Source organism: Mus caroli, unplaced genomic scaffold (genome assembly GCF_978045245.1).
Source record: "Mus caroli unplaced genomic scaffold, Mus_caroli_1 scaffold_7, whole genome shotgun sequence".
NCBI classification, from domain to species: Eukaryota; Metazoa; Chordata; class Mammalia; order Rodentia; family Muridae; genus Mus; species Mus caroli.
In genome coordinates, this window is record NW_028227262.1 from 137,293,339 (window position 1) to 137,313,284 (window position 19,946).

The following is a 19,946-nucleotide window of genomic DNA, read 5'->3' on the forward strand; positions in this document are numbered from 1 at the left end:
TTTGATAAAATGTGATTAATTATAAAAAAATTAATGTTCTCCTACCTAGGATATGGTAACTGAATCAATTAAAAAATCAAAAATTAAAAAATGTTGTGAAGGTGGAAAATGTTTATGAAAAACTAATTATATTTAAATACTATATTCATGTTGGATAAACACTTTTGATATTCATCATTAGGATAAATTAATACTGTGTGGCCTATTGTTAGAAAGGTGGGAAAAAAGAATGTAATTCATTTGGATAATTAGGACAAATGGGAGGTTATTGTTTTCACGTACAGATCCCTTTATTGAGTTTATAGGGAAATAAATACTGGAATTTCCCCAGAACTTTATGCTCAGAAGGGGAATGCTGGAAACCTGTTTGATGTCCCTTTTCCTTTCCAAATCTGTGTGTGAGCAGGAAGAAAAGAAGGAGGCAGGGAGTGAGGGAAAGAAGGAGAGAGACAAGGAACAAATGGATGAAGGAAGGGAGAAATGAAGGAAGGAAGGAAGATGTCCTACTTGATTTGGAAAAGAATGAATGAAAGCAGACGTTTATAGAATTTTGTTGGATTGTCCCAGGAAAAGTAGCATGGCTGATTTCCCTGGAAAGCGACCCACTTGCCTGTTCATCAGTGTCCATCCAATACGCTGACTATAATAAGCTCGATTTTGAAACCTACATTCTTTTGAATGTAGCTTAAGCTAATTGAAAAGCATGTCTTTTAATTATGTAATAAAGCACAGGTTACTTATAACAAGGCATATTTATTACATTTTACATATAAGACACTTTTCAGGGCACTTAAAATTAGTTAACGGCTTTTGTATACACAGGTCACTAAGACATGGAAAAGAAAAGAAGCATGCTTCGTGAGAGCTCCTCGCACTGGTACACATCACTATAGATTCTTTATAAGTGTGCTTAGAACTTTTGCACAGGGACTCTAAGTGCCAGGATGTGCTCTGAAGAGTAGCAGTGCTTACTGTGGCTTAATCAGAACTGTTAGGTTCCTGAGTATTTCAAGATAAAGCCATTGCTTATAAAGGAAGAGAGCAGCTCTTCCCACACATTGGTTCACCTCCTCTAGCTTACTGTATCCTTGGTCCTGGGTGACACTTTTCTCTGCCTAGCCTCTCAGATTCTATTCTGATTGTTTATAGCCTTGTCTGCCTTGCTCCAAACCACCTTTCTCTAAACATGCTCAAAAATTTAGAAGGAAAAGTGCAGTATAATTATTAACTCATAATATTATGTTATTATGGTCTAGTCAGACAATAAACCTGAAAATATCTAAATCAAGCAGCCTTGCCAATGGCAAAGCCCTACTTTAACTACTGTAACTGGCTATAAGTCTTATTGTTCTGTTTCGTAGTTGTTTAGCTGGCTTTTCTTTCTATAGGTAATAATTTGTGTTTTACCAAATTCTGAGCCTCAATAAGCTTGCTGGCTATTTTTCTATCATCTGCTTGTGTTTATTTTTAAAAGTAAACACTTAGACTCCCTTTCTGGTATGTTTTCCTACCCATTTTTCTTCACAGAAATTTGAGGAAATCAGGATCTATCACTGTAAACTATAATTATTCCTATTGAAATAAAACCATCAGTTATAATGTAACTATTTTTATTTAAATGGGATACACTTGTCAAAGCAATGACTAAAGAATAAAAAAGAGTCATGCACATGACATGTCAAAGGAAGACTAAAACTAAAACCCTTGGTATGAAAATGTCAAATCTTAAACTTACATTGTTAATAGTCAATATCCTCTTATTCCCCTACTTTCTTTCTTTTTTGTTGTTTTTTTTCTTTTTTTACTATTTTTTCTCTTTTTTTAAACTCCAGAGTTTATTCCCCTCCGGGTCCACCCTCAGTCGTGAACAGAAAGAAGAATCTATTTCTAGAGAGACTTAGAGTCAGAATAGATTTGCAAAATCATGCATGCCAAATGTCCTGGAATCTTGTTGTTTGTAAGAGTCTCCTAGTTCAAATGTCCTTTGTCCAGTTCCCCTTGTAGGACAAAGGAGGAGGCAGACCAGGAGCCCCTCAACAAGTCTGTAAGAACTCCTGCAGAACATACCCCAGCCCTCTGAGTATTTTGGGCTTGAGAACAGAATCTCCCTGTTCCTTATGTGATAATCCCCACCCCCGGTCCTTCCTTAAGATGTTCTGGCTGATGTACCCAAGGAGGTGTGGATCCAGCAAGTGGTTTCTTCTTTGTTTTATTATTGTTTGTTTGCTTGCTTGGGTATTCTTTTTAATCAACAAGATATTTTGCAGTGTGATGAAAATCATTCTTTTTAAGAGAGACAGTGGGAAGTGGTTATCTACAAGATTAAATAAAAAAAATGTTAAATAATGTTAAATTTGCATTTTGTTATTCTGCTCTGTCAAGAAAGATCATAAACCTGGAAATGTCTCAAGCAAGCAACCTTGCCTGTCGGCAAAAACCTACTTTCCTTTCACTGTAAATGGCTATAAGTTTTATTGTTTTGTTTTGTAGTTGTTTTGGGTTCCTTTTTGTTCTACAGGTAATAATTTATATTCTATCTAAATCTAAGCCTCAATAAGGTCTCTGGATATTTTTTTTTACCATCTGTTTGTGTTTATTTTTTTAATTAAACACTTCGATTTGCTTTCTGGTACTTTTTCCTGCCCATTTGTATTCACATTTTTATTTGAAGATATCAGTATGTACAATTGTAAAATTTAATTTTATCAAATTTATAATCTATTATTCTTTACATTATATTGCTCTAAGTGAGTACTTTTATTAATTTATCTACCTGAATATTTATTTTGTTGGGGTAAGGAGCTAACTGTCTGTGAATCTTTTGTTAATATTACTTTGTAAATTGTGTAATGTAATTTATTTTAAATTATGCATACTTCTTTTTTAATGCACAAAATATCTATGTATGAGGGACTGCAGATTGACAAATACTGTCACTAAGCTTATGCAGCTAATGTGGATGGCGTGTGGAGATGTAATGTGCTTTTCTACATTTTCATATGGGTTATTTGTAAATATCTATATTGCTGACAGACATAAATCCAGAAGTCATTTTCATTCTAACTGAGTGTGGCTCTGTGCTTTATTTGTAACACTTACTTCTTGCACATGGATAAAAACATTACTTGGCGAGTATCCACGTCCTACCTTTCATAATTATGTTTTTGTTTACTGTTTGCAATTCCAATACAGAAAGTCTGGGAAATTCAGATTTCTCTTTAAACTCCAGCTGTTGAGCCAGCTGAGACCAGATGACTGCCATGGTCCCTAGGCCTCTTTGTATTTGGTAAGCTAACAGGGCACTGGCAGAGAATGGGTATTCAGGACAGCTCTTCCACCTTCACAAACTAAGCCTGTGTCTGTCCACAGAAAACAAACCTAAGAGACTGGCTCCACGTTCTGTGTGCTGCATACTGCCTATATAGCTCACTTGCCTCTCTGACGTGCTCACTCTGGAGCATAGTACTACACAGGCTCTTAAAACCCACTATTCTCAGATGCTCCATCCCTTACCGCCTTTACCTAGAACTCTTCACTAAAGTGAAGCAGCTCCTTGCTTCCTGCAGGTCTCCAGTCATACACCACCTCTTCTGAGAAGTTTGCCATAACTCTAATCTCTCTACCCTCACACTTTCTTTACATTGCTTTAATCAATGTTTTCAAATGTTCCTTTATTTGCTCATTTTCTTTTTACTTTGCTTGTTGGTGCCCCACATCTTCTTCTATACATGGAAGAAGCCAGTTCCTTAGCTGTTTTATTCCTTGCTTGGAATGATGATCAACACATAGTAAGAATAATAAATTAGTGAATACCTGATTAATGAAAATGAAAAAAAAATAGTGACCTGCAGAGCCAACGGATAGCATGTGGCTGAGCACAAACATCAGAACAAGAAATAAAGGGGACCTTAGGAATAGGAGATGATAATGCATCCAAAACTTCCAGGTATCGGCACTCCGTGCAAGGAGGTAGCAAGGGTTCAGAAACCAGAGAATTCTTTCAAAGTTCCAAGTTTTTGATACTCTACTGTTTAGAAAATACTATTTTCAATTTTTACTTGTCTAAGGTATATAATATAAACACTATTTGTGGCTCAGACAGAATAGAAGCAGATCAGTTACACATCAAGCTGGCATGGCTGAGGTTGGCACTACAGAGCCTTCAAGAGCTACGCATATTCCAGTAAGATGGGCAGTGTCATTGGTTTGCTAAACAATGCTGAAAACAACAGTCTGTAGAAGAGCTCTACTGTATTTTCCTCTAGGGTTTAACTCAAATGTGTGGCTAAGTCCACTGTGGCTGGATCAGAGACCTCAGAATACTGGAAAATGAATGATGGGGCAATTGGAAATTTCATAAAAGAAAAGCCTTTATTCCAGACTACAAAAGTAGTCTGATTGTACTATTCAGTTTAAAACTAATTAATTTTTATGTTAGTGTAATTAAATTATGTGCTACTTGTTTCAATGAAAAATACAGTAGGAAAAAAAAAACACTGTGTCAATCAAAGTGATTTCCAAACCCTCAAAAAAAAAATTGCTTTGGAAGTATTGAGAGGGATCTTCAACACCTACAAAGCATCCTAGTACACCAAGAAAGAACTCCATCCTATGTAGAAAGCAATAGTGAGACTTCCTTGAGAAGTAAAATGAGTACCAAAATGGGAATCAGCTGCTAAGTCCAGAGAATGATGTGAAAGACAAAGCTCCCGTGTCAAGGGAGAGGGAGGGCTCATGTCTGTTTTTTATAACCTCAGTTTGTTGACAGAGAACCCTGTCAACAACATCCCCAGTGACCCACCTCCTGACAGCTGATGTGTCACTGTTCATTTCACAATTTTTCATTATGAAAGAGCTCCTTGTTCCTAATTGCCCCTGGGTTTCTTTTTTACACTGTTTATCACATTGTACTTTTTCTTCACCTAAGAATTCTGGCCCTTTCCTCTGATGACACTTTGTGGCTTTCTTTGCGTGTGGCTTGAATATAAAGAGATCAACAATCAAGCATCCTGGATGGGGAGGGAGGCTGGGTGAGCACAAAAAGACTTGTCAAAGTTCATTGGGAGAGGCTAAGTGATCATAGGAAAAGAAAATTAAAAATTGCTCCCTAATGATGTATAAAAAGGACAGACTGAGACTGGATCGGGGAGTTATCCTGACAGAAATGCAAAGTCATGGGCAAACATTTGTTCATCAATAAAGACTAAAGAAGTCTTTGGTGCAATTCCCTTCAATCTAGACATTATATGGCTTTCAAAAAGAATTACTAGGCAGAGACAGTTAAATGAAATTATGGACTCATATTCAAAGCCCAGGTAGCAATATCTTAGCACAGTATCCTTTTTTACTGCAATGTCATTTGGAGGGACAGCCCATTGGTACCCAAGTAATAAGAGCAACAGGAGCACCAAAAGCTTCCTGTCTAACCAGGTCTGCTATGAGAAGGAAACAAGGGACAATAAAGGCAACTGATTTGGTGCAGAGATGGCCCAATAATTAAAAAACAAATTTTAACCATCTTACAAACATCGTACCTTACAAACAGAAAAAAAGTCTAAATTTCACTTTTTTTTTAAGATTTATTTATTTAATTTAAGTATGTGAGTATACTGTAGCTGTATAGATGCAAGGAAAGTATTAACCAATTTAAGTCAAGAAAGAACAATGTCAATACTATTTTTAATTTAAAAACATAACCTTTGTCCTAGTAATTCCACTTTTCAGGTCTTCTATTACATAGAAATGTATTATAATAAAAAGACACATTGAGAAAAATATGTTGGCAAGATAATATATTTGTATTTGGACATCACGTGTGTGTACATGTGTGAAAGAGACGGTAAGTAACTGGATGGTTGCTGTAGAGCATCCACACAGTGATAGTACTATAGTGGTAGTTATTGTAGCAAGGTTATAGTTAACGAATTATAAAGGCTTAGAAATAGGCAGACATAACAAAAGGTTTCAGTACATGTAATGCACCGAAAGTGAGGAGTGAACTGGGAGAGAGTGGAAAGGAACCACTGTAGACGGGCGTGGGAGCTGCAGGGAGCTGCAGGGGAGAGGAATGCGTAAGAAGAATACAGTGTGACCCATTAGTGTGAATGTGCACGATGAATCCAACACTTTATGCTAGCCCAGGTTTTTAGGTTAGAATTAAATATGCTATACCAGTAACACAAGATATTATACACAGGTTCATTTAACTTCTATCTTCATCAGAAAGAACAGTTCATGAGAAATCTCAGAACACACATTAACAAATTATCCATTATGCTTTGTTAAGGATGATGAAATCATTTAGTTTTTAATTTATAATCTGTATGTATGTATATGTGTCTATATATAATATATATTTAGTATATATAGTATATATTTAGTGTATTTATATATATATTAGTATATATATACTATATATATTTAGTATATATTTATATATATGTATATATATATGTGTATATATATGTATACACACACACACACACATATATATATATATATATATATATATATATATATATATATACTAACTTAATTTTGTGGTGCTGGAGATGAAACCAATGACCTTTCACAGACTAGACAATTTTGAAATTCTGATATATGCCCAATGTATGTCCGAATTATTCCTTTATTGTAAATACAAGAACCACTGATTGGGAACTGTACCAAAGAGTTTTGACATGGGATTAAATTTTAAGACTATTTCCTTGTAAAGCTGACTTTAAAAGCAATTATAACTGAGGGTCTTTCCATATAAATAAAGGAAAAAAAGGTTGACTCTCCATCTTTGGAGTAAGAAACCCTTTTCAACCTCAATCCTGCTATCACAAAGTAAGTTTAAAAAATTAAAACTCCCTGCCTCATCATTGCTAGTGAGAGAGCCAGTTTTCAATGTGTCAAAAGAATAGCAACACCAAAGAGGAGTTACCTGGCAATGTGTCAATTGCCTGAGGTTAAATTTAATGGGCTGAGAAAGAAGCCTTCTGTGCCATTAGGCAGAGCAGCTGGGAAAGGCAGAGCTTTCTGTCTGCGATGGTCAGTGCTTACCAGATAATGAACAGCCTGTCTGGACTCAAGGAAACACCAAGGTGTACACAGAGCCCCGATAATTATCTTCCTGATTACAGATCCATTCTCAATGATTGAAACTAAGAAAAAGGGCAGGGAAAGGAGTCCAAGAATGTGCATCAAGCCCTTGGAGGAAAAGTGAAATAAGTGCTTACCTATTTATCTCACACTGCACTCTATTATAACTTGACTGTTAAGGGCAAAAGCAGTGAGCACATGAGCAGCTTCTGTCTTCCACCCAGAACTATCTACAAGTTGAGAAATAATGAACTGCCCAATATTTATAGTTGGTCGAGCACAGGTGAAGTTAGGATACTATTTATCAGATGAAAATGAATTAGCTTTAACACTCCCCAATCACTAATATGATAGCCCTGAGTAAATTGTTTATACTACAGCATCAAAGGGATTACAGGGAATTAAATTTAAGTAAGCTCTTGAGAAAAACCACTTGGTTGATGAGATATTGGAAAATCAAAAACACATTAATAGATGTGATGTAAGTACTTACTGGGCACAGATAGTGGAGTGTAATATTTATCCCTCTGCCCTGCTATTCATTGTAAATAATAGTTGGCCCTAATATGTAGCATTAACAGCAGGCTTTGATGACATAGCAGGATAATAATAATAAGGGGAATTTGACAAATAAAGAAATTAAGGCAGAAAGGAATGCATTGTGCCTTTTGGTGAAATACCATCAGGGAAAGTGAAGTACAGTAAAAGTAATAGTGACTTCGAGAATGTGGAGAGGTCACCTGATACAAATATATTGGGAAAAATATTGGTTAAGAGAAATAGAAACATTTGGGCAAATCCAGAGAGGAAACATGATTTACTCAGCCTAATGTGAAGAAGAAAATTCTGCCAAACAAAAATGGTTGGTTGTTCAATGGGGAAGCATCCCTCACCGTCTTCTTTGAGGCATGCCTTATGATGCTGTTTGTATCAGAAACTTTGTGGGGAATGACTACACTGAGAAAGGCAAAACTGCAGTATGCAAATCATCCCCACCTTTAACACTATAGAAATGCCCTGTGTCTTCTTTAGACACATATTCACCATGTTATGTTTGCAAAGATATATGTGCAGTGGCACATGAAAAGAGGCTTGAAATATGAATGCTTGTAAACACATAATTCCATGTTAGGAATCGTGAGCAAATAACCCAGCATTGGTAAGTTTTATAAACCTGATTGTAACATCACAAATAGTGCTCAAAAATACATGTGAAATCATAGAAGCACATTCAAAGAAGTATGCAAAATTAACACAAGGCAAATTAGGAGGATTTTCAACATGATTGTAATGCAGTTTTTTTTTTAAGCTCAAGGTCAATCTTATCAGAATTTGAATAAAAATCTCATGGCAGGCAAGCTTGAAATCTTGGTTGATGCCTGAATGAGGAAGTCAGAGAAGAGAAAGAAAATAAGGTGTCTTTTGAGTTAAATTGACATGGAGATCAATCACCTGACAAGGAGCTACAGAGAAAGAGTAGAGGGCAAGGTATTAGGGGGTCCCCAAGTGTGAGGGAAAGCATTGCTGAGAAAATGAATGGGAATGAAGGAAAGGAGAATGAACTTCGTGTGGTTCCTGAGTCCTATAGTTCTATTCCATGATCTTTGCCTAATATCCACTTCCCAGTGAGTGCATACCATATGTGTTCTTTTCTGAATGAAATAATATTTTCTAGTTCCATCAAGTTGCCTGTGGATTTTGTGAAGTCACAGTTTTTAATGGCTGAGTAGTACTCTATTGTAAATGTACCACATTTTCTGTATCCATTCCTCTGTTGAGGGATATCTGGGTTCTTTCCAGCTGCTGGCTATTATAAATAAGGCTGCTACGAACATAAGGAGCATGTGTCCTTGTTACATGTTGTTGCATCTTCTGGATATATGCCCAAGAGTGGTATACCTGGATCCTCAGGTAATACCATGTCCAACTTACTGAGGAACGCCATACTGACTTGCAGAGTGGTTGTACCAGCTTGCAATCCCACCAGCAATGGAGGAGTGTTCTGTCCCATTCAGCAGGACTTAGGTATTCCGCGGGTCGAGGAGGACCAAGGCCTGCAAGAGAAACAGGCAGAGAAAGGGAAGCAAGACCAATCAAAGAGTTGTCAAGGTCTGTTTAACAGAGGCTAGGAGCCTGGTTATAGGCACACAATGAGAAAAAATAGGGAGGGGTTGAGGGGGTATAATCAAAGCACAGAGAGAGGGATGGACATCTGGGGAGGGTGCTGAGTGCTGGCTTCAAACATCTTGCAGCTTATCTTGGAATGTCGGCCCTAAAACAGTCCCAGGCAGTCATCAAACATTCTGCATATCTTGGAATGCCATAAACAGTCCCAGGCACCAAATGGAGACATGGAGGAGGAGGTGAAGCTGGCTTTATCTAGGCAGTTCCAGGTTCCAAGTGAAGGAGGGAATGAAGCTGGCAGTCCCAGGCTCCAGGTGGAGACAATGAAGGAGGGGGTGACATAATTCCCATCAAAGGGTCAGCCGGATCTTCAGGGTGAGAGTTGTTACGAGGCTAGTTTCCCACAGTTTGGTCTCTCACGTCTCCCCCTTTTTTCTTTATTAAATTTGGGGGGTGGCCATGAAAAGAGGGTTGGTGAAGCACCTGTCTTAGGCCTTTTTGTGGCAAGCACCCACGTCCAGCACTGCAATAACTAGGCCTTTTCAGGTCCTAGGTGGGCAAGGGCCCTGTCTTAGGCTAATGCAGGTTGCAACCACTCCCGGTACCACGTCTTATTCCAATGAGTTGATCAGGCCACTGATAGTCATAATGGGCACCCAAGCAATAATCCCATCATTGAGTCACCTTGCAGCCAATAGGTGGTGTGCATCTTGCTCGTGGCACTACAAGATCCCGTCATTGGTAACTCCACAGCTTATGGCCCTCAGCCACTATAAGATCCAGAGGTCACCCCCTCCATCATTGTCGTTTCCACAGCTTATGGAACCAAGAAGGCTCCGTTTCTGCAGCAAGGGTAAAAAACTGAAGGGCAACAGATGTGCTCTCTGCATCGTTGGAAGAGAGGTCTTCGGCTGAGTCTCAGATGTCTAGTCGATGGTAGTGGACTGCAACTGTTTTGTTAAGGCAGAATCAATCTGTGACTTAACAAAACTGGTTCATCTGTTAAAAGCCCAAGGGCCAAATTACAAAAGCAACAGAATGTCCACGAAGGGTCCCAAAAGGCTAGGAAGCAAGGTGGAGAGCCAGAGTTTGATTACACACTTCAGGGGAGGAAGCATCTGGGGTCCCAAAAGACAGAGACCAATACCAGATATTTGGCCAAGAGTCAGCCCTTCTTTAGACCCCAGATGCCATCTCAGAAAGGAATTATCATTGGTGGCAATCACCTCTCCAAAAAGACCTATTCCTTCATAAAAAGGAGGCTGGAATGAATAACAAATCCAACAATCCTTAGCAAAGGTAGAATTGGCCTCATGAATGGCTTGTAGTGAGGCATTAACCATGGTAACAATAAGTTCTGCCGAGGAGGGCAGGCCTGCAGGGAGTGTGGCTTGAAAGAAGGTAATAGGGACATCAGTATAGTCTTAGAAGCCAGGTGTGAAGTCTTTACACTCCTAGGGCAAGGGCTTTCATACCCAAGTCATGGTTCTAATTAGGGAGTTCTGCTCTAGCTAACCATCTCACAAATAATGCAATACTCTAAAACCACAGCCTGATCTACTTCCTAAGCCACTGTAAATTCCTGTATATGGGAATGACTTGGCTTTTATTCTAAGTGATAGTGTGTGGGGACTTTCTTCTAATAAGTAATGTAGTCTACCACGCATAACTATAAGAATTCTAAACTTACATTGTTAAGCTTGCCCTGAGATTTCTAACTCTATATAGTAGATAGTAAAGCCTGATTTCTTTCACTAACTCTCTTACAATACTAGAAGCAAGTCTGAATGTCACTGAATAGGCAACATTCTTCTAATATCTGAAATTTCTGCCTTTGTAGCCTTAATATTTGCTATACCCTGCCCTATTGCTAAGAATATTACTTCCAAGACATTATTAACCTTTGCCTCCAATTTATTAATAATAAGTTGCTCTGACAAAGCTATGGAAATATTCTTATGCATATCATTAACAAAATGAGTGGTATGCAGTTGCTGATCTAAAGCTGTGGTAAATATTGAAGTTAAAATTGCAATTAAAGCAGTAAATCCTAAAATTGCTCATTTGACCTTTTCCAAGTTTGCATTCCCAGATTTTTAAACCAAGGATCATTTCCTAACTCTAACAGGCAGCAAAACATAAGCAGGTCTCTTTAACAAAATCATAACAGCAGATCCTTATCCTAATTTAGATCCTTATCTAAATTAGGATTTACACAATTAGTTAATTAACAAGAATTACAATGAATATGAAAAGACTTGTCAAGATTGGTGATCTTGACTCTTAAAATTATCTAACAGTATAGCATATAGGTAAGGTACACAAGCTTTCACAGCTATAGGGAAGTTGGCCTGAATGGCCAAAAACAGTGTCTCTGATGAAATCTTGTCAAATACACTGTAGCAGTCCCTCCACCTCACGAGTCATCATTTTTAGTTGTCCCCAAGTTGACACCAGGTCTGCTCTCCTTGCTATAGCCCATGGCGGAGTTAGGAAGAGTTTCTTCATTTTGTTCACAAGTGGGTGCTCTCCATAATTCCTCTTTCTCTATGCACTCAACACAGCTTTCCTGTCACCACTGTCAGGGCACTCAGGAACTCATAGGTCAGCCTGTCACATGAATCATTCTGGAAGCTAGCATGCTTCTGCAGCATTCTGGTGAAAAAAACAGAAACACCCCCTCTCTCCCCCATATTAACTTTCTGTTCAGGATCATGCCATGTGCCAATAAGTGGATCCTTTTCATCTCTCCTAGACATAATTATGTCTAGTTTTAGGATACTATGAGGCATTTAGTAAGTTCTTTGACATCCAAATGGCAAAATTCTTAAAAATAAAAGTATGATTTAAATAATGTGCATGGGGGTATGATTTCCCGCTTTCTTTGTTTTAAGAAAATAGAGTTTTTAAAGTTCCACAACACCTTGTCTTTGAGAATTATTAAACTGTTGAGAAAACATCTAAAATACGTGACTGTGATAGTCAGTTTTAATATAACATGGGCAGTGAGTGACTAATTACACTTTCAATTGTTTCTCTTGAAGAGCAGTTGTAACTAGAATGCTTGAAAAGTTATTAATAGTCACATGTGCATAATTTATTTATTTATTTATTTATTTATTTATCAGAAATAAGAGCATTCATTTGCAGAAATTGATTAAGTATTGGTCCTCAAAAATTAACACCATTATGTGGAAACAGGTAGGAACTGAGGACATCAAGAGCTAACTTTTTACAATTTGACATGCACATTCTCCAAAAATAACAAAGTATTATCTTTTTTTTTTTATTACGTATTTTCCTCAATTACATTTCCAATGCTATCCCAAAAGTCCCCCACACCCTCCCCACCACTCCCATTTTTTGGCCCTGGCATTCCCCTGTACTGGGGCATATAAAGTTTACATGTCCAATGGGCCTCTCTTTCTAGTGATGGCCAACTAGGCCATCTTTTGATACATATGCAGCTAGAGTCAAGAGCTCCAGGGTACTGGTTAGATCATAATGTTGTTGCACCTACAGGGCTGCAGATCTCTTTAGCTCCTTGGATACTTTCTCTAGCTCCTCCATTGGGGACCCTGTGATCCATCCAATAGCTGACTGTGAGCATCCACTTCTGTGTTTGTTAGGCCCCTACATAGTCTCACAAGAGACAGCTATATCAGGATACTTTCACCAAACGCTTGCTAGTGTATGCAATGGTGTCATCTTTTGGAGGCTAATTATGGGATGGATCCCTGGATATGGCAGTCTCTAGATGGTCCATCCTTTTGTCTCAGCTCCAAACTTTGTCTCTGTATCTCCTTCCATGGGTGATTGTTTCCAATTCTAAGAAGGGGCAAAGTGTCCACATTTTGGTCTTCGTTCTTCTTCAGTTTCATGTGTTTTACAAATTGTCTCTTATATCTCGGGTATACTAAGTTTCTGGGCTAATATCCACTTATTAGTGAGTACATATAATTTGAGTTCTTTTGTGATTGTGTTACCTCACTCAAGATGATGCCCTCCAGGTTCAACCATTTGCCTAGGAATTTCATAAATTCATTCTTTTTAATAGCTGAGTAGTACTCCATTGTGTAAATGTACCACATTTTTTGTATCCATTCCTCTGTTGAGGGGCATCTGGGTTCTTTCCAGCTTCTGGCTATTATAAATAAGGCTGCTATGAACATAGTGGAGCATGTGTCCTTCTTACCGGTTGGAACATCTTCTGGACATATGCCCAGGAGAGGTATTGCAGGATCCTCCGGTAGTACTATGTCCAATTTTCTGAGAAACTGCCAGACTGATTTCCAGAGTGGTTGTACAAGCTTGCAATCCCACCAACAATGGAGGAGTGTTCCTCTTTCTCCACATCCTCGCCAGCATCTGCTGTCACCTGAATTTTTGATCTTAGCCATTCCGACTGGTGTGAGATGGAATCTCAGGGTTGTTTTGATTTGCATTTCTCTGATGATTAAGGATGTTGAACATTTTTTCAGGTGTTTCTCAGCCATTCGGTATTCCTCAGGTGAGAATTCTTTGTTTAGCTCTGAGCCCCATTTTTAATGGGGTTATTTGATTTTCTGGAGTCCACCCTCTTGAGTTCTATAAAGAATATATTGGGTATTAGTCCCCTATCTGATTTAAGATAGGTAAAGATCTTTTCCCAATCTGTTGGTGGCCTTTTTGTCTTATTGGCGGTGTCTTTTGCCTTGAAGAAGCTTTGCAGTTTCATGAGGTCCCACTTGTCAATTCTCGATCTTACAGCACAAGCCATTGCTGTTCTATTCAGGAATATTTCCCCTGTGCCCATATCTTCGAGGCTTTTCCCCACTTTGTCCTCTATAAGTTTCAGTGTCTCTGGTTTTATTTGAAGTTCCTTGATCCACTTAGATTTGACCTTAGTACAAGGAGATTAGAATGGATCAATTCGAATTCTTCTACATGATAACAACCAGTTGTGCCAGCACCATTTGTTGAAAATTCTGTCTTTCTTCCACTGGATGGTTATAGCTCCCTTGTCCCTTGCTTTTTCCACATCTAACGAGATGATCATGTGGTTTTTGTCTTTGAGTTTGTTTATATAATGGATTACCTTCATGGATTTCCGTATATTAAACCATCCATGCATCCCTGGAATAAAACTGACTTGGTCAGGATGGATGATTGCTTTAATGTGTTCTTGGATTCAGATAGCGAGAAATTTATTGAGTATTTTTGCATCTATATTCATAAGGGAAATTGGTATGAAGTTCTCTATCTTTGTTGGATCTTTCTGTGGTTTAGGTATCAGAGTAATTGTGGCTTCAGAGAATGAGTTGGGTAGAACTCATAGTTTGTGCAGAACTGGAATTAGATCTTCTTTGAAGGTCTGGTAGAACTCTGCACTAAACCCATCTGGTCCTGGGCTTTTTTGGGCTGGGAGACTATTAATGACTGCTTCTATTTCTTTAGGGGATAGGGGACTGTTTAGATTGTTAACTTGATCCTGATTTAACTTTGGTACCTGGTATCTGTCTAGAAATTTGTCCATTTCGTCCAGGTTTTCCAGTTTTGTTGAGTATAGGCTTTTGTAGAAGACCTGATGGTGTTTTGGATTTACTCAGGATCTGTTGTTATGTCTCCCTTTTCATTTCTGATTTTGTTAATTAGGATGTTGTCCCTGTGCCCTCTAGTGAGTCTAGCTAAGGGTTTATCTATCTTGTTGATTTTCTCAAAGAAACAACTCTGAGTTTGGTTAATTTTTTGAATAGTTCTTCTTGTTTCCACTTGGTTGATTTCACCCCGAGTTTGATTATTTCCTGCCGTCTACTCCTCTTGGGTGAATTTTCTTCTTTTTTTTCTAGAGCTTTTAGATGTGTTGTCAAGCTGCTAGTGTGTGCTCTCTCCAGTTTCTTTTTGGAGGCACTCAGAGCTACGAGTTTCCCTCTTAGAAATGCTTTCATTGTGTCCCATAGGTTTGGGTATGTTGTGGCTTCATTTTCATTAAACTCTAAAAAGTCTTTAATTTCTTTCTTTATTCCTTTCTTGACCAAGGTATCATTGAGAAGAGTGTTGTTCAGTTTCCACGTGAATGTTGGCTTTCCATTATTTATGTTGTTATTGAAGATCAGCCTTAGTCCATGGTGGTCTGATAGGATGCATGGGACAATTTCGATATTTTTGTATCTGTTGAGGCCTGTTTTGTGACCAATTATATGGTCAATTTTGGAGAAGGTCCCATGAGGTGCTGAGAAGAAAGTATATCCTTTTGTTTTAGGATAAAATGTTCTGTAGATATCTGTTAAGTCCATTTGTTTCATAACTTCTGTTAGTTTCACTATGTCCCTGTTTAGTTTCTGTTTCCATGATCTGTCCATTGGTGAAAGTGGTGTGTTGAAGTCTCCCACTATTATTGTGTGAGTTCCAATGTGTGCTTTGAGCTTTACTAAAGTGTCTTTAATGAATGTCGCCGCCCTTGCATTTGGAGCATAGATATTCAGAATTGAGAGTTCCTCTTGGAGGATTTTACCTTTCATCTGTATGAAGTGTCCCTCCTTGTCTTTTTTGATAACTTTGGGTTGGAAGTCGATTTTATTCGATATTAGAATGGCTACTCCAGCTTGTTTGTTCAGACCAATTGCTTGGAAAATTGTTTTCCAGCCTTTCACTCTGAGTAGTGTCTGTCTTTTTCCCTGAGATGGGTTTCCTGTAAGCAGCAGAATGTTGGGTCCTGTTTGTGTAGCCAGTTTGTTAGTCTATGTCTTTTTATTGGGGAATTGAGTCCATTGATATTAAGAGATATTAATGAAAAGTAATTGTTGCTTCCTTTTATTTTTATTGTTAGATTTGGCATTCTGTTCTTGTGGCTGTCTTCTTTTTGGTTTGATGAGGGATTACTTTCTTGCTTTTTTTAGGGCTTGATTTCCGTCCTTGTATTTTTTTTTTCTGTTATTATCCTTTGAAGGGCTGGATTCGTGGAAAGGTAATGTGTGAATTTGGTTTTGTCGTGGAATACTTTGGTTTCTCCATCTATTGTAATTGAGAGTTTTGCTGGGTATAGTAGCCTGGGCTGGCATTTGTGTTCTCTTAGTGTCTGTATAACATCTGTCCAGGCTCTTCTGGCTTTCATAGTCTCTGGTGAAAAGTCTGGTGTAATTCTGATAGGCCTGCCTTTATATGTTACTTGACCTTTATCCCTTACTGCTTTTAATATCCTATCTTTATTTAGTGCATTTGTTGTTCTGATTATTATGTGTCGGGAGGAATTTCTTTTCTGGTCCAGTCTATTTGGAGTTCTGTAGGCTTCTTGTATGTTCATGGGCATCTCTTTCTTTAGGTTTGGGAAGTTTTCTCCTATAATTTTGTTGAAGATATTTGCTGGCCCTTTAAGTTGAAAATCTTCATTCTCATCTACTCCTATTATCCATAGGTTTGGTCTTCTCATTGTGCCCTGTATTTCCTGGATGTTTTGAGTTAGGATCCTTTTGAGTTTTGTATTTTCTTTGATTGTTGTGCCGATGTTCTCTATGGAATCTTCTGTACCTGAAATTCTCTCTTCCATCTCTTGTATTCTGTTGCTGATGCTTGCATATATGGTTCCAGATTTCTTTCCTAGGGATTCTCTCTCCAGCGTTGCCTCATTTTGGGTTTTCTTTATTGTGTCTACTTCCCTTTTTAGGTCTAGTATGGTTTTGTTCATTTCCATCACCTGTTTGGATTTATTTTCCTGTTTTTCTTTAAGGACTTCTACCTGTTTGGTGTGTTTTAAAAATATGGAACGCTTCACGAATTTGCATGTCATCCTTGCACAGGGGTCATGCTAATCTTCTCTGTATCATTCCAATTTTAGTATATGTGCTGCCGAAGCAAGCACCCAAAGTATTATCTTAAACCATTACTGTTTTGAATATATAAAGAACGAGATTATATAGTCAATCCTTCTTATGTAACACCTGTAGTCTGCCTGAGATATAAATCTAGCATGGCATTGCCTTAAGAGGTCTTGTCCAGACAATCCAGAACAATTTATAAAATGTCCAAAGACAGTCTTCTTAAAAGAACAGCATTTTTACTTATGAGTAGTATATGCATAAGCAATTGCAAATTTGAGAATTAATACCATCTGAGGGATGAACAATTTTAAGCAATTGTAAGCTCTGAGATATAATATTGACTATTAATATACAAATTAAAGTTTGATTGTTCAACATTTCAAAACACCATCTACAGCACACAATTTAATTATCTGTGCTGAAACAGGAGGAAGCTCAAAAGAATAAGTGTGTGATCCAACTCACATATACTTTTCTCCCATAGAAAGGCTGTTTTTAAACACAGTAAATGGGATGTATGCATGCATGAATTTATAGAAGATATAGAAGCATGCATAAAAATAATTTTTAAACTATCTTAGGATAGTAATTATCAATTTTATTTAAAATGATGGTATGCAATAGGCAAAATATTAATATTCTGTAATAATCAAATTAATGGCTGTTTGAAAGAAGGAACAGACACTTAGGTTCTTAAGACACAATTTTTGTTATAGTTTTTCTAAACTATATGACTTTATCTTACAATTCTTTATTAGCACCACAGTGGCCTTAATAGGGTGTTAAAACTTTACTTTGAACTGAAGAAGGATGATTTTACAACAATGTTTTCTCTTGCCAAAAATTTGTTGTGGGCACATAAATAAAGTAAACAGGTAATATTTAATTACAATTGATTATAATTGATAACAATTGATCACAGAAGTTTCCTCTGCTTTCTGTGAAACCTTTTTGTTTCTCACCAGTAATTTTGAATCTCACTAGATGGCACTTAACAAAGGTTTAAGTCGCTCTAAGGCCTCAAGGTGATTATTCCTATTTTGAAGTATCTTTAAAGACCTGTTTTCCTGGGTTCACTCATGACACGTGTTGTTTAGAGTGACTCCAACCCTGAGTTACCAATTTTAAGCTAACTTTCTGTTACAAGCAAAAGGCTGTCTGCCCCTTTAAGAGCCTCTAGCAGGGCTTGGTCCCTTTAAGAGCAGCTGTTTACAATAGGCTCCTAGCAGGGCTTCCTCAGCCACACTAGCACTAAACACATACACAAAACACACAAAACAGAAACCAACAGATCCAGACACATGTGACACTTTCTCATCCTCCAAAAGCGGGCAAAAGAATTAGAAGGGTAAGCTTCCATTTCATAAACAAAACTTGGTCCCTCTGACCGATCTCCGGAGACTACCTGGCATCCCTGGCTCTCCCCACTTCCCAGGGCATCCCCAGGGGTGGCAGTCTGTGGTGACCATAGTCCTCCAGTCCTTACTGCCCAAAAGGACAGCTGCAAATACCAAGTGCGCATTTCAGAAAAACCCATCATCTACAAACATCAGAGAAACCAAACTTGGGCGGATCCAAACTCAGACTGCACTATGCTTCAGAAACATAGGACAAGACACAGAAAAACAAACAAATAAACACAACAAACACATGTCACCAGCTGGCGCGCGTATATTCCAGAGGGGATCCCCGTGCCTCCAAGTCAGTTCTCAGAAGTGAGGGGTGGTTGTGCTCCCCTGCCAATGCACCAAATGAAAGACCCAGGATGTGAGGGCTCACTCCCCCATGTTCTGACTCAGGAGAGGCAACACCCCAAATCACTCACGAGAAATGGTCTTGCTGCAAACTGCAAGAGGAATTTTGATTTCTTTCAAGAGCGCACTCAGGCCCACAGTCATACAACACAGGATTAAAGGACTGTAGCCAATAACTAAAGGTCTGAGTAGGCACTGCATCTGGTCCTTCTTTATTTAGAAGATCATTAAGATCACATCCTACCTTTGCCCTTTTTTTACAGTGTAACTCTGTCCCTTCAATTATAAATCAGGGGCAAGCTTGATCTATAAAAATAAAGAAGTTTACCAAATCTTTTTTCTTAACTTGAACTCCCCTTTCCCTGAGTGAAGCTTTCAGGTCTCTGATGAAGACCTTTTTCTTAGACAGTTTAGTTCCCGTTTCTTAACGGAGAGGAATCAACTTACTGAGGACACTTTCTCCTATGAGCGGTAGAAGCATTCCTCAAACAGCTTATTCTTCTAGTCGCTACAAACTTCTCTTGGAGCTAGTCTCTGTGGTCTCCACCAGGCAAAGGTCTCTACCTCGAGCCCTACATCTGGGCGCCACCTGTTCCATCTAGCAGGACCTAGTTATTCCGTGGTCGAGGCCTGCAAGAGAAATGGAAGGAGAAAGGGAAGCGAGACCAAGCAAAGAGTTGTCAAGGTCTGTTTAACAGAGGCTAGGAGCCTGGTTATAAGCACACAATGGGAAAAAATAGGGAGGGGTCGAGGGGGTATAATCAAAGCACAGAGAGAGGGATGGACATCTGGGGAGGGTGCTGAGTGCTGGCTTCAAACATCTTGCAGCTTATCTTGGAATGTCAGCCCTAAAACAGTCCCAGGCAGTCATCAAACATTCTGCATATCTTGGAATGCCATAAACAGTCCCAGGCACCAAATGGAGACATGGAGGAGGAGGTGAAGCTGGCTTTATCTAGGCAGTTCCAGGTTCCAAGTGAAGGAGGGAATGAAGCTGGCAGTCCCAGGCTCCAGGTGGAGACAATGAAGGAGGGGGTGACATAATTCCCATCAAAGGGTCAGCCGAATCTTCAGGGTGAGAGTTGTTTCAGGTCTAGTTTCCCACAGTTTGATCTCTCACAGTGTTCCTCTTTCTCCACATCCTTGCCAGCATCTGCTATCACCTGAGTTTTTGATCTTAGTCATT

At 38.5% G+C, this 19,946-nt stretch overlaps 1 non-coding gene across 1 annotated transcript; it reads right to left on the reverse strand.

Moving 5' to 3' along the window:
* Positions 1-16,940: 16,940 nt before the first annotated feature.
* Positions 16,941-17,047, reverse strand: LOC115031461 (U6 spliceosomal RNA). The gene has a single exon (XR_003837081.1). It is a non-coding gene; the product is annotated as a U6 spliceosomal RNA (small nuclear RNA).
* Between the last annotated feature and the right edge of the window lie 2,899 nt (positions 17,048-19,946).